General features: G+C 40.4%; 1 protein-coding gene across 5 annotated transcripts in view; it reads right to left on the bottom strand.

The window, feature by feature from the left end:
- EXPH5 (exophilin 5) overlaps positions 1-14,793 on the bottom strand; it is an 82,443-nt gene that overhangs the window by 57,433 nt on the left and 10,217 nt on the right. For 2 of the 5 annotated variants that reach the window (XM_032285666.1, XM_032285664.1), the window contains exon 1: positions 1,403-2,798. The exons of the other annotated variants lie outside the window; for them this stretch is intronic. The gene's annotated coding sequence lies outside the window, so the exon portion shown is untranslated. Of the gene's footprint in view, positions 1-1,402; positions 2,799-14,793 lie in introns of those variants that run through there. 5 annotated transcript variants of the gene reach the window in all.

Raw genomic sequence — 14,793 nt, 5'->3', positions numbered from 1 at the left:
GAGGTTGATTTCGAGGTTGATTATTATCTATTAATAGTTTCATTACAGTCTTGTGTCACTCGGTTATAAATAAGAATTCCAGACCAAGTATGGTGGCTCATGCCTATAAGTCCAGCACTTTGGGAGTCCAAGGTGGGAGGATTCCCTGAGCCCAGGAGCTCAAGAATGGCCTGGGCAATATGGCAAAACCCCATCTCTAAAATAAATAAGTGAATAATCCCAGTCACTCCGAAATGCTCTCATTTCCTTGATAGATACATAGAAGAAGACTCAATACTAAGATCATGCAAGTCTTCTGGAGGCTTCCTATGCTCTCATGTAAAGAATGAGAGTTGGAGGGGAAACTGCAGATTTCCTTTTGTGGTCTTATGCCAGTCACTCAACACAGATAGAACCAACACACTGTTTAACCACTCCTCAATGTAACCGATTCAACCGAGAGCCAGAGCTAGGGAGAAAGGGGCCACAAAACCCTTTCACACAGATTTAACTTCTATTTTTATCAGAAATGATTTCGTGCCTCTCTTCTATTTAACATTTACAGAATTTTAAAACAAAAACAGTTAACTAAATTTCATTTTTATGGGCAAGCTTGTTAAAAATTAGTGAACATTTAGTAGAAGTTACCGAAGGTGAACAGATTTGCTGGAGAAGGGAAGAGAAGGAAGCCGGGCGGGACGAAATCTGACAAGCCTGCTGGTACTCACGGTAAACAAACACCAGCCTTCTTTAGGACTTCAGTTTCCAATGCTGATATGAACAGTCTTTCTGAATTGAAGATTTACATATTCCAACTACTGATTATAGCTCAGTAACTGTGTTATGTGGAATTGGCTTAATGGAAGCATTACGCCAGAATTGGGAGCTGTTCTCCCTTACCTACCTCCCACGTATCACCTGCCACTTCAAGACCAGCCTCTATGAAGTTTTGCCCGATAATTTCTCATCCATCTTTCTCTTCTCCAAAACCCTACCTCACTGCTGTCTGTGCCATCCATTAAGTACATAGTCACGCATAGCCTTATATTCTTGTTTAAGTTCTCAAGTCCTGTCCTACAAACAGATTATACATTTTTTGGGTCCTACGCTTCACATTTACCATAGCAGATTGCATAGCCCATACAAAGATTAGGCTTTCAAATATTCATCAAGTATTTGTCCAATAAAAATGGAAACATCAGAAATCTTGATCCCCCAAATGTGAATGGGACTTACTTAAGCAAACATCATGATAAACTGGAAAGAGGTATGTGTTTCCTTTATCCTTGTGCCTGCTGAAGATACTATTCTTAGCCTTGCCGTTTTGAATCCAGGGGTGTGTATTCAACATATTTAAGCAAATTCTGGAATATCAAGGCCAAACAGTCTTCTGGGGACTTCACCCTGGCGCATAGCAGCTTACCTGGTGGGTGGTGGGTAGCACACGGTAGAATGACGGCTTTGTCTCTCTTGAGTGACTCTGGACAAGCTTCAAAAGCAAAATCCACAGTGCCCTATCCTGGTGGGCAGAAAACACTGAAGACAGGGGTTTCCCACTCGCTGAAGACAAAACACCCTTCTGCTGACCCCGTACCAAAGGGGAGGGTGCCAGTGAAAGCCAGGGTGTTACTGCTTCATGGAGGAGAAGCAGTTACTTGAAATAAAATGTCTTACTTTTTTGGGGGGTGGGGATGAGGGAGTCTCAATAATCAGTTGGCCTTAATTATTTTTGCTGAGAATAGGAGAGATAAAGCTCCTGACTGAAGTCCAAAGCTGCAGGGGAGGAAATGACAGCACGCACGGTTTCCTCTGGTTCGCTGGGCACCTGCTGCCTGGCAGGCTGCTCACTGTGGCTGGCCCGTGTGGTGGTTCCCGAGAGCCAATCGGTTCCCTCCTCCACTGTCAGGTGGCTGCTCTCAGCTTCAACCCCAGAAGTCCTTCACTGGGCCATCTGGAGCTGGGGAACAAGTTCCATGCTCCCTTGGCCAGAATTCTGCTTTGAAATCTGTCCATACCTCTCCCCAACCCCCAGTCTTGGTCCCAGGCCTAAAATTTGACCTCAATCACTGAGAGATAATGTACAGCAAGAGATGTGCCTCTAAATATTTCAAAGTTGATGGAAGAATTGATGTCCTTTCGTATTCAGATATATTATCTTACCCTGGAATCACAAAATATTAGAGTCCACTTGGACCCACCGGTTTCAGGGTAAACAGTAGGTCAAAAGCCAGAAACCTCAGTTCATACGAACTCTCCTTTCTCCTTCCTTCTGCGGCCAGTCAGCCACCAAGTCCTGCTAATTCGACTTTCCAAATATTTCTTAAATCGCTTGCCATCTCTTCTTCCCCAGCAGGGCCCCTAAACACAATTCTCTTCTGATCCAGGCTTCACTCACCACCCAGAGCCATCCACCTAATTTGACCTTGTCATTCAGTGGCTCTAAACATTTCAGCGGCTTCTCCTCCCCGCCAGTTTTGTCAAGCTCAGAGGCCTCGGCTCAACACACAAGTCCACTGCTCACCTCTAGCTCACTCTCTTGCCTGTGGCTGCCTCTCATGTTGCATTGTGGGGATATCCACTGCTGATGGTGTCTGCAACTGCCTGTAGGCTTTCACGTCTTTATGGCCTAATGTTGTTCACTCCATTTGCTGTTCACGTCACCTTTATTCACCTCTCACCTCCTTCAAGACACAGTTCAGGCATCACCTCCTTCAGCCAGTCATCTGGAGGACGGCTAAATGACTTCTGCGGCCCTCTGTGTGACTAATCTTATTTGTCATGTTATAGTGAATGCACTGTTTTTATTTATTTATTTATTTATTTATTTACTGGAGACAGTCTCGCTCTGTAACACAGCTGGAGTGCAGAGGTGTGATCTAGGCTCACTGCAACCTCTGCCTCCCAGGTTCAAGTGATTCTCCTGCCTCAGCCTCCTGAGTAGGTGCGATTACAGGTATGCATGACCATGCCCAGCTAATTTTTGTATTTTTGGTAGAGACAGGAGTTTCACCATGTTGGCTAGGCTGGTCTTGAACTCCTGACCTTGTGATCTGCTCACCACGCCCTCCCAAAGTGCTGGGATTATAGACGTGAGCCACCGTACCCAACCTGTATGTACTGTTTTTAAATCAGCCTCCTTCATGGCATTGAAAGGTTATAGAGAACAGTTATATATCTCCGCTACCAGGTTCACAGTAGAATCTCAAATATATCTGCTAAATAAATGAATGTTATTGAACAGAGGTGTTATTGAATCATGTTATGGAAGAAAAATCTATGGGGCTCTCACTTTAGAGAGGAAGATGGAGGTCCCTAGACCTCTGGTTTTGGGACAGTGACAGGTTCCAAAGACAACTACCTCAATGTTGCAAATGGAGGGGCTGATCAAATCTGGCAGCTCCAAGAAAAATAGGCAACGTTGCAGTGCTACTCCCAGTGCTTAATGCTGATGGTTGACGTACAATCAAAAACTCCAGATGACTGTCTGCCTCCCAGGAAGGAAAGTAGATCGGAGCCAAGAGAGTAACCAGAGCCTGGCCTGCCTCCTGAAATGACCCAGGCCCCTGGAGGTGTGGAATCCTCCAGCTTCAGGAGGCTGCCACCTGTGAGGGCAACACCCCAGAGATTAAGCTCAGTTAAGCTGAGAAGAGAATAGCATTTTTTATTTTTATGTTTTCGAGATGGAGTCTCACTCTGTTGCCCAGGCTGGAGTGCAGTGGCACGATCTTGGCTCACTGCAACCTCTGCCTCCTGGGTTCAAGCAATTCTCCTGTCTCAGCCTCCTCAGTAGCTGGGATCACAGGCACATGCCACCAGGCCTGGCTAATTTTTGTATTTTTAGTAGAGATGTGGTTTTACTGTGTTGGCCAGGCTGGTCTCAAATTCCTGACCTTAAGTGATTTTTCTGCCTCAGCCTCCCAAAGTGCTGGGATTACAGGTGTGAGCCACTGTGGCCAGCCTGTTTTTTTATTCTTTAGAGACAAGGTCTCACTCTGTTGCCCAGGCTGCAGTGCAGTGGCATGGTCAGCTCACTGCGATTTCAAACTCCTCTGCTCAAGCAGTTCTCCCACCTCAGCCTCTCAGATTGTTGGGACTACAGGCATATGCCACCATACCTGGCTAATTTTTAAATTCTTCTGTAGAGATGGTGGGGTCTCACTACATTGTTCAGGCTGGGCTTGAACTCCTGGCTTCAAGTGATCCTCCTACCTTGACCTGTGGCATGAGCCACTGCTCCTGGCCTGGAAAAGTGTTATCGATTTGCTGATAAAACTATCATGATTGTTTTGGAGCACTGTTTGGAAATTGTGGCATCTACAATATTCGTGAGGGCTTTAGACACGTGCAAGTTGTTTTTAACGAAATATTTACATTTACATTTTTGTATTTACATTTATGTATTGTTCTGTGACTCTGAACTCTCCTTAAGGCTCTGGAAGGCCCAGGGCAAGGTGTTATAAGTTGACACATGGGGGAAATGAAAGCAAGTCTAAGGAAGAAGGTGGAGCCTGAGCTCAGTAGAAGTGGATGTACAAAGAGCTGGTAGAGTTGGCTGAGGGTGAGGCCTGGTGTGGCTTTGAAGGTGGAGACAGCTACCCTGGAGGGAGCGTGTTACTCATAAACCTTTTAAAGACTTGCCTGGATGGCAGAGGCAAAGCAATTACACAGCCGTAGATAGACATGACCTAATTTATTGGCCTTTGCAGTTACCTACTATGGAGCCAGTGCTATAATATAAACTACAAATAAGAATGAGTTTTGGTGGGGCGAAGAGGGGGGTTGCTGAGAATGGGGGAGAAACTGATGTCCTTAAGGAGGAAGAAGCACTGGGAAACAGACCAGAGAGTGAGGAGGTTGGCAGACCCTCCCTGATAGACTCCGCATGGAGAGGGCCATTGTCAGACATCCCCTGCCAGAGCTTTCTCTACTCTGAGGAGGGAAGCCCTTAATACCCACTACTTAGGGGACAGCTTTGAGCACACAGAGCTCTCACTTGGCCCCTGGTAATGCTGAAGAGGAGCTTCCAAGTGTAAGCGCGAGTGCAAATGTAGTAATTCAGCCAGCAACTGAGATCTCTCCTCAATACACACAATCCCCAAAGTCATTTTGATACACCTTTTTGACGTCTGAAAGAGAAGAAGGGAACCGTACATAAAATGCATGACAGCAGTGTTTAAAATAGGCATTGAACATCACCGCTCAAGTTGAGCCAATGTGAACAACTATCGTGGGGTTCAAAGAAGCCAGTTCACAAGGCCAGGCTCGCGTCAGCTCGTGGGCACAACAGCATTTGTGTTTATGCATAATCCGTAGTGAGAGAAAACCAAAACAACTAAAAGTGAGAAGTGATTCTTCCAGTTGCCTGACTAAATAGCTCCCGGGGCAGAAGAACCCTTTGATCCTGCCAAGCAATTTTAAGGCGGAAAAGTACTTCACACAAGGTTTACTCACTGTCCCCTGATTGGTTTCTCTGCTTCTTTTTATCTCTGTGAAGCCAATTCACTGCACTACATTAACTACGTACGTGATATAGGGTAACAACAATCACACTTCTCTGTGTGAAAGCTGTGTTTTACCCTATGATTTCCTTCTTAGATCTTATGAAAGCTGGTGCTATAGCATTTTGTCTCATCAACTCTTTGTGGTTATTATTTATTTGCTAGCTCCAGTCTTTTCCCTAAAGGGAATTATCAAGGGCGTCAGAAGGAGATGGAAATCAATGGTTCTATTGACAATTTGCTAACTCTTTGAAAAAAATAAATTTATGTAATCCTACCTTATAAACAAAATATATGTTAGGTGATATTTTGTAATTAAAATGTATGTAGTATAAAATACATGTAATTAAAAAGTTACATTAAAAAAAATAAAACTAGAAGTAAATATTACTCTAATCTCCATGTGAGAAGAGTTATCTCATCTTAAAAACAAAAGGCGAGGCAGGAGAATCACTTGAGGCCAGGGTTTTGAGACCAATGTAGGCAACATAGTGAGACCTTGTCTCTACTAAAAGATTTTATTTATTTTTATTTTTTTATTAAGATGGGGTTTCACCATGATGGCCAGGCTGGTCTTGAACTCCTGACCTCAGGTGATCCACCCACCTTGGCCTCCCAAAATGCTGAGATTACAGGTGTGAGCCATCGCACCTGGCCAAGATTTTTAAAAAATTAGCTGGGTGTGGTGGTGCACGTCCATAGTCCTAGCTACTCAGGAGGCTGAGGCGGGAGGTCACTTGAGTCTAGGAGTTAGAGGTTACAATGAACTGTCACTGTACTACTGCACTGCAGCCTGGGTGACAGAGCAAGACCATCTCAAAAAGAAAAAGAAAAAGGAAATTTAAAAGGAGGTATATTTTGGCTACATAAAACTGAGAAAAAAATCTATTTTCAGATAAAGAGAAGTTACATGCAAATTGAAACCTGGGAAATACATAGGACAAAAGTCAATTTCTTTAATGTCTAGTGAAATGTATAAATCAGTAAGACAAAAACCACACCGAACCATGTTAAACGGTTGACTGCCTTCTAGAATGCATTTCCCTCAACTTCCCTCCTTTCTGATGTTTTTGTCAACACGAGAGTATTCAGGCTCAGGGGGTGGATCATGATTGGTTGAAGTCTAGTATTTCTTGCTTTTCTAATTACCTTGCAGCTAAGGATGGCCACATGACATGGTTCCAATCAAGGATATATAAAGTAGAAATGTCCTTGAAGGCATCAGAGAAGGCCTTTACTTCTATCATAAAAACGACTCTTCTTGGATATATACCCCAAAGAAGCCATTGTTTCCACTCTTTCCTCTTTCTTTCTGCCTCAAATATGAATGTGATGTCTGGAGCAGCTGCAGCCATTTTGCGTTACAAAGGCACCATCCTGACATCCTTTTTTTTGATATGGAGTTTCACTCTTGTTGTGCAGGCTGGAGCGTGCAATGGCTCAATTTCAGCTCACCCCAACCTCCACCTCCTGGGTTCAAGCAGTTCTCCTGCCTCAGCCTCCCGAGTAGCTGGGATTATAGGCATGTGCTACAACACCTGGCTAATTTTTCGTATTTTTAGCAGAGACTGGGTTTCTCCATGTTGGTCAGGTTGGTCTCGAACTCCCAACCTCAGGTGATCCGCCTGCCTCAGCCTCCCAAAGTGCTGGGATTACAGGCATAAGCCATCACGCCCAGCCCATCCTTAAACCACTAAACCAGCTAGCAGTTGCCTACTTCCAGATGTCTTGTTATGTCAGAAAAATGAACCCCTAATTTGTTCAAGTCATGGTTAGATTTTCTGTTATTTGTGATCAGAAGCATTCTGTATACAGATGTTGATTTACAAATGGGCAGCAATATGAATAGACAATTCACATATCAAGAAATGTGAATAGTAAACATATGAAACACTTTAAGGTCATTATAATCACAGCATTAGAAATTAAATGAAGCATAATTTTTTTTCCTGCAAAGCTGGTAAAGATTTTTAAAAAGTAATACTGCCGTTCAGGGATAGAAAGGATATGTTAAAACAAAGGCCTTCCCACGCTGCCGGTGAAGGTGCAATGTTGTAGAACATTTTTGGAAAGCAGTTTGGTAACATGTAACAGGAACTTAGAAAACATTTTTGTTATTTAAATGAATGGTTCTACTTTTTGGAATTTACCCTTGAGATAATTAAAATTGAATTAAGAATGTAAGCATAAAGGCTTGCCAGTGTTACTTAACATAGCAACAAGGAACAGATAGAATAAGAAAACATCAAAGAGGCTAAAATATCGGCATGATTAACTAAATCATAGAATATGTGCAGTAGTGTGCAACCACAAAATTAATGTTGACTCTGAATCTTTAATATGAAGGGGTTATTTGTATGTTATGATCTTCATAAGTAACACAAATACATAAGACCACAACTGTGTTAAAAATAATGTGGGGAAAGGCCAGGTGTGGTGGCTCACGCCTGCAATCCCGGCACTTTGGGAGGCTGAGGCAAGCGGATCACTTGAGGTCAGGAGTTTGAGACCAGCCTGACCAACATGGTGAAACCCCATCTCTACTAAAAATACAAAAATTAGCCTGGTGTGGTGGCACATGCCTGTAGTTCCAGCTACTTGGGAGGCTGAGACAGAATTGCTTGAACCAGGGAGGTGGAGATTGCAGTGAGCCGAGATCACATCATTGCACTCCGGCCTGGGTGACAAAGTAAGACTCCGTCTCAAAAAAAAAAAAAAAAAGATATGGGGGAAACAGTTTGACATTTCCTCATAAGTTAAACATAGAATTACCATATGTTCCAGTAATTCCATTCCTAGGCATATACCCCGAAGAACTGAGAACAGGTACCCAAACAAATACTTGCCAGACAATTGTTCATAGCAGCATTATTCGAAATAGCCAAAATATGGAAACAATTCAAATGTCTATCAATGGATGAATAGATAAATTGTGGCATATGCATACAATAGACTATTATTTAGTCCAAAAAAAAGGAATAAAGTATTGATAAATGTTATAAGGTAGATGAAAGTCCAAAACATTATACTAAGTAAAAGAAGGCAGACAAAAGTTATACATTCTATAATTCCATTTATATGAAATATCCAGAATAGGTAAATCCATGATTGCTAGCAGTTGAGGGGAGGTGGGAATGAAGAGTAACTGTTTAATGGGTTGTATTTTGGGGTGACGAAAATGTTTTGGCACTAGATAGAGGGGGTGATTGTACAACATTGTGAATGTACGAAATGCCAATGAATTGTTAACTTTAAAGTGGATAGTTTTATGTTATATGAATTTAACTTCAATACAATTTTGTTTATTTTTCATTCTTTTTTGAATTTGTTTCTAATTTTTATGAATATATAATAGTTGTATATATTCACGGGATACGCATGATACTTAATATAGGAATACAATATATAATGATCAAATATGAGTAAGTAAAATATCCATCACCTCAAGCATTTATCATTTCTTTGTGTTGGAAACATTCCAAATCTTTACTTCTAGCTATTTTGAAGTGTACAATAAATTAACTCTAGCTTCCCAATTATGCTACCAAACACTAGATATTATTCTTTCTAACGGTATTTTTGTGCCTACTATCCAACTTTTCTTCATTCTCCCTTTCCCACTACCTTTCCCAGTCTCTTGTAATCATCCTTCTATTCAATCCCACATGACTAATTCTTTTAGCTCCCACATATGAGTGAGAATATATGATATTTGTATTTCTATACTAGGCTTATTTCACTTAACGTAATGTCTTCCGGTTCCATCTATGTTGTTGCAAAGTATAGGATTTAATTCCTTTTCTATAGCTGAATAATATTCTGTTGTGCATATATACACTACATTTTCCTCATCCATTCATCCATTCATGGAAACCTAGGTTGAGCCGTATCTTGACTATTGTGAATAGTGCTGCAATAAACATGGAAGTGCAGAGGTATCTTTGATACACTGATTTCCTTTCTTTTGAATATGTACCTAGCAATAGGATTGCTGGATCATATGGTAGTGCTATTTGTAGTTTCTTGAGGAACCTCCATACTGTTATCCATAGTGGCTGTACTAATTTACATTCTCATCACCATCTGTTATTTTCTGTGTTTTTGATAATAGCTATTTTAGCTTGGGTGAATGATATTTCACTGTGGTTTTGATGTACATTTCCCTGATGATTAGTGATGTTTAGTATTTTTTCATATACCCATTGGCCATTTGTATGTATTGTTTGAAGAAGTGTCTATTCAGATATTTTGTTCGTTTTAAAATTTGATGATGATGATATTATTTTTTGCTATTGAGTTGCTTAAATTCCTTACATATTCTGGTTATTAATCCTATAACTTTACTGAATTTGTTGATCAGTTCTAACAGTTTTTTGGCAAAGTCTTTAGGTTTTTTTTTTTTTTTAATATAAGATCATATTGTCTGAAAACAAGAACTATGATTTATTTCTGTCCAGTTTGGATGCCCTTTATTTCTTTCTCCTGTTTAATTGCTCAAGCTAGGACTTCCAGTATTCTGTTGAACTAAAAGTAGTGAAAGGGGCATCCTTGTCTTGTTCCAGATCTTGGAGAAAAGGATTTCTGTTTTCCCCCACTCAGTATGATGCTCAGTGTGGGTCTGTCCTGTATTGCCTTTATTGTTTTGAGGTATGCTCCTTCTATATGCAGTTTGTTGAGAGGGTTTTTTTTTTTTTTAATCTTGAAGGGATGTTGAATTTTAATGAATGCTTTTTTGTCATCTATTGAAATGATCATATGGTTTATGCTCTTGATTCTACTAGTGTGATGTATCATGTTTATTAATTTGCATATGTTGTACCATCCTTGCATCCCAGGGATGAATCCCACCTGATCACATTGAATGATCATTTTAATGTGTTGTTTAATTCAGTTTGCTAGTATTTTTGCATTGGTATTTATTAGTTATATTGGCTTGTAATCTTCTTTTTTTATTGTGTCTTTGTCTGGTTTTGGTATGAGGGTAATGTTGGCCTTGTATAATGAGTTTGGAAGTGAAAAAGAAAAAAGTAAATATGGGGAGTTCTGCTTCCAGGTAACATAGAGTAAGCACTTCCACCCTGTCTCTCCTAGCGAATGTAGCCATAGAAACTGGTCACAAGGCACAGAACAGATATCTGATAAGTAAATAGTAGTAGGCAAATTGTGAAAGAATACAAAATACTGCTGAAGCTGCTGTGAATTTACTTTTTTCCTCTCCTCCACTATACCCTGGTATGGACTCAGGGTAGTGCAAAACCCAGAAGGGAGCATTGGTGCAAATGGAGAGAGTTCCAGGAGAAGCCCTTTAGTTCAGGCTTGAGGAGTAGGGAAAAGGGTTTTCTGGCAGCAACAGCAGTGGTAGCCGGGACCCATACACACTAAAACTCTCAGGGAAGGGAATCTTATCTTCCGATTAGAGGAGCTGTGGACCCATGGGATGTGGCAAACATCTTTTGGGTTTTTTTTTTCTCTCTTTATGTCCTTCCAGTAGAGGACAGATGACTGAAAGGGGGAGCTCCAGGGAACCAGAAAGCACTGGGAAAATTGTGCAGGTGAGGAACTCATGAAAGCAATGCCATACGTGCTAAAAGAAAAAAGCCATCAACCCTAGATTCTGTATTCAGTGAAAATATTATTCAGGAATGAAGATGAAGAAAAGACATTGTCAGATAAAGGAAAATAGAGACTTTATTGCCAGCAGACTTGCTATAAAATAATTGCTAAAGGAAGTTCTTTAGAAGGAAGCGGAATTATACCAGAAGGAAACTTGGATCATCTGGAATGGAGAAAGAGCAACAGAAATGGTAAAACTGAGTAAATATAATAGACTGCTCTCTTCTTGAGTTCTGTAAAATATTAAAAGCAAAGATTGTAACATTATTTGATGAGATTTTTCACTGTATGTAGTTCTAATATACAAAACAACTACAATATAAAGCAGAGAGGGAAAGTGACTTACGTGGTGGTAAGTCTTCCACGTTTCACTTGAAGGGTAAAACAGTGATTCTAAGTAGACTATGAAGAACTATGTATGTATCCCTAGCATAACCACAAAAGAAAGAGGGAAGTTTAGATAGTAAAAATTACAATACAAATTAAAATAGAATATTTAAATTCTATTAAGATATTAATAGAATCAATATTAATATTTAATATTAAAATCCAGGAGGTGGAGGTTGCAGTGAGCCCAGATTACACCACTGCACACCAGCCTGGGCAACAGAGTGAGACTCTATCTCAAAAAAATATGTGTGTGTGTGTGTGTGTGTGTGTGTGTGTGTGTGTGTGTGTGGACATTTTCAAATAGCTAAAAGAGAGGATATTGAATGCTCCCAACACAAATAAATGATAAATGTTTGAGATTATGGATGTGCTAATTACCCTCATCTAATCAGCATGTATTATACATAATGAAAGATCACCATGTACTTCATGAATATGTACAATTATTATTTGTTAATTAAAATGAAAATAATGTAAATACCAAAAAATGTTTATACTGGAAAAGAAGAAAGGTCTTCAGTCAATAATCTAAGTTTTCACCTTAAGAAATGAGAAAAAAATAGCAAAATAAACATAAAGCAGGCAATAGTAAATATCAGAGCAGAAATTAATTAAATTGAAATGGAAAAAATAATAAAGAAAAATTGAAGTAAGACAAAAAGCAGGTCCTTGGAAAAGATCAATAAATTTGATAAATCTTTATCACGACTAAAAAAGAAAAATAGGGAAAGAACACAAATTATCAATATCAGGAATGAAAGAGGGGCTATTCCTATATAATCTTCAAACATTAAAAGTATAATAAATGGGCTGGGTGTGGTGGCTCATGCCTGTAATCCCGGTACTACGGGAGGCCGAGGCGGGTGGACCATGTGGTCAGGAGTTCGACATCGCCTGGCCAACATAGTGAAACTCCTTCTCTACTAAAAATACAAAAATTAGCCAGGCATGGTGGTGCTTGCCTGTAGTCCCAGCTACTAGGTAGGCTAAAGCAGAAGAATCGCTTGAACCCAGGAAGCGGAGGTTGTGGTGAGCCAACATCATGCCACTGCACTCCAGCCTGGGCAACACAGCAAGACTCCATCTCAAAAAAAAAAAAAGATAAATGAATATTATAAATAACATTATGCATATAAATTTGACAACTTAGAATAGATTCATTTCTAGAAAATACAAACTGTCAAACTCACTCAAGATGAAATAGCGGAAAAAGCTCTGTATCTATCAAATAAATTGAATTCGTAGTTAAAAACCTCTCAAAAAAGAAACTTCCAGTTCCAGGTGGTTTCATTGTTTCATTTTACCAAACATTTCAGGAAGAAGCAATGCCAAGTCTATATAATCTCTTCCAGAAAATAGAAGAAAATACTTCCTAAGTCATTTTACAAGGCTAAAATTACTGACACCAAAACCACACAAAAATAGCATACAGGCTGGGCGTGGTGGCTCATGGCTGTAATCCTAGCACTTTGGGAGGCTGAGGCAGGTAGAGTGTTTGAATCCAAGAGTTCAAGACCAGCCTAGCAAACATGGTGAAACCCTGTCTCCACTAAAAATACAAAAAAGTTAGGTGGGCGTGGTGGCATGAGCCGGTAGTCCGAGCTACTAGGGAGGCTGGGGTGGGAGGTTTGATCAAGCCTGGAAGGCTGAGGTTGTAGTGGGCTGAGATCACGCCACTGCACTCCAGCCTGGGTGATAGAATGAGACCCTGACTCAAAGGAAAAAAAAAAGAATATCAAACCAGAAAACGATATAACAGTATCTGTCATGAACCCAGACTTTTTTAAAACCCTCAATATTAGCAAATGTAGTGAAATTATATAAAAAGAATAGTACATGACGATCAAGTGGGATTTTCTTGAGAATATAAGTGAATTTCTTTGCTAGGGCTACCATAATAAAGTACCACGCATTGAGCGACTTGAACAACAGAAATGTCCCACAGCTCCCAGAACTGTGAGACATATGAAGCCAGAGATGAAGCTGCTGGCAGGGCCATGCTTCCTCTGGAGGCACTAAGGAAGGGTCTGTCCCAGGCCTCTCTCCTAGCTTCTGATAGTTCCTTGCCTTGCGGCAGCATAACTCCAGTCTGCACAAAGCATTCTCCCTGCATGCTTGTCCGTCTTTGCGTCCAAATTTTCCACTTTGTATAAGGACATCATTCATAGTAGGATAGGGCCCATCCTAACCACCTCATTTTAACTTAATTATCTCTGTGATTCTAAGTTAGATCACATTCCCTAGTATTGGGGATTAAGTGTCTAGCATAGACACTTAATTTTTTATTTTTTTGAAGGACAGTTCAACCCACAACAGTAAGGCTGGTTTGATATTCTAAAATCAATTATTGTTACTAAGTATATCAATAGTCTATAGGAGAAAAAGCCACATGGTCATACAAATTGATGCACAAAAAGCATTTAATAAACTTCATAATAAAAACTCTCAGCAAGCAAGAAATAGAACCAGATAAGAGTCATCTACAGGCTGGGCATGGGGGCTCATGCCTGTAATCCCAGCACTTTGGGAGGCCGAGGAGGGCGGATCACTTGAGCCCAGGAGTTCGAGACCAGTCTGGCCAACATAGCAAAATCCTGTCTCTATTAAAAAAAAAAAAAAAAATTAACAAAAAATAATAAAAAAGAAAAAGTCATCGACAAGAAAATTACAGCTAACATGATAGTTCATAGTGAAAGACTGAGTGGTCAGCAACAAAGCAAGGAAGTACAATCTCAACACTCCACCATCAGGCAAGAAAAAGAAATAAAAGGCATACATATTGAAAAGGAAGAAATAAAACCATCTCCATTTACAGATGACATGACTATGTAGAAAATCACCCAAAAAATTTCCCCCCACAAAAAAAGAACATCCTAGAGCCAATAAGTAAGTTTAAGTGGTAGGATAGAAGATCAATACCAAATATCAATTGTGTTTTTGTACACTAGCAATGAAGAATTTTTTTTTTTTTTGAGACGGAGTTTCGCTCTTGTTACCCAGGCTGGAGTGCAATGGCGCGATCTCGGCTCACCGCAACCTCCGCCTCCTGGGCTCAGGCAATTCTCCTGCCTCAACCTCCTGAGTAGCTAGGATTACAGGAACGTGCCACCATGCCCAGCTAACTTTTTGTATTTTTAGTAGAGACAGGGTTTCACCATGTTGACCAGGATGGTCTCGATCTCTTGACTTCGTGATCCACCCGCCTCGGCCTCCCAAAGTGCTGGGATTACAGGCTTGAGCCACCGCGCCCGGCCAGCAATGAAGAATTTTAAACTGAAATTTAAAACTTTACATGGAAAAGCAAAGGAACAAT

Source organism: Sapajus apella, unplaced genomic scaffold (genome assembly GCF_009761245.1).
Source record: "Sapajus apella isolate SASKATOON/1434 unplaced genomic scaffold, GSC_monkey_1.0 scaffold16, whole genome shotgun sequence".
NCBI lineage: Eukaryota > Metazoa > Chordata > Mammalia > Primates > Cebidae > Sapajus > Sapajus apella.
This window is presented reverse-complemented; position numbering and strand designations above follow the sequence as displayed.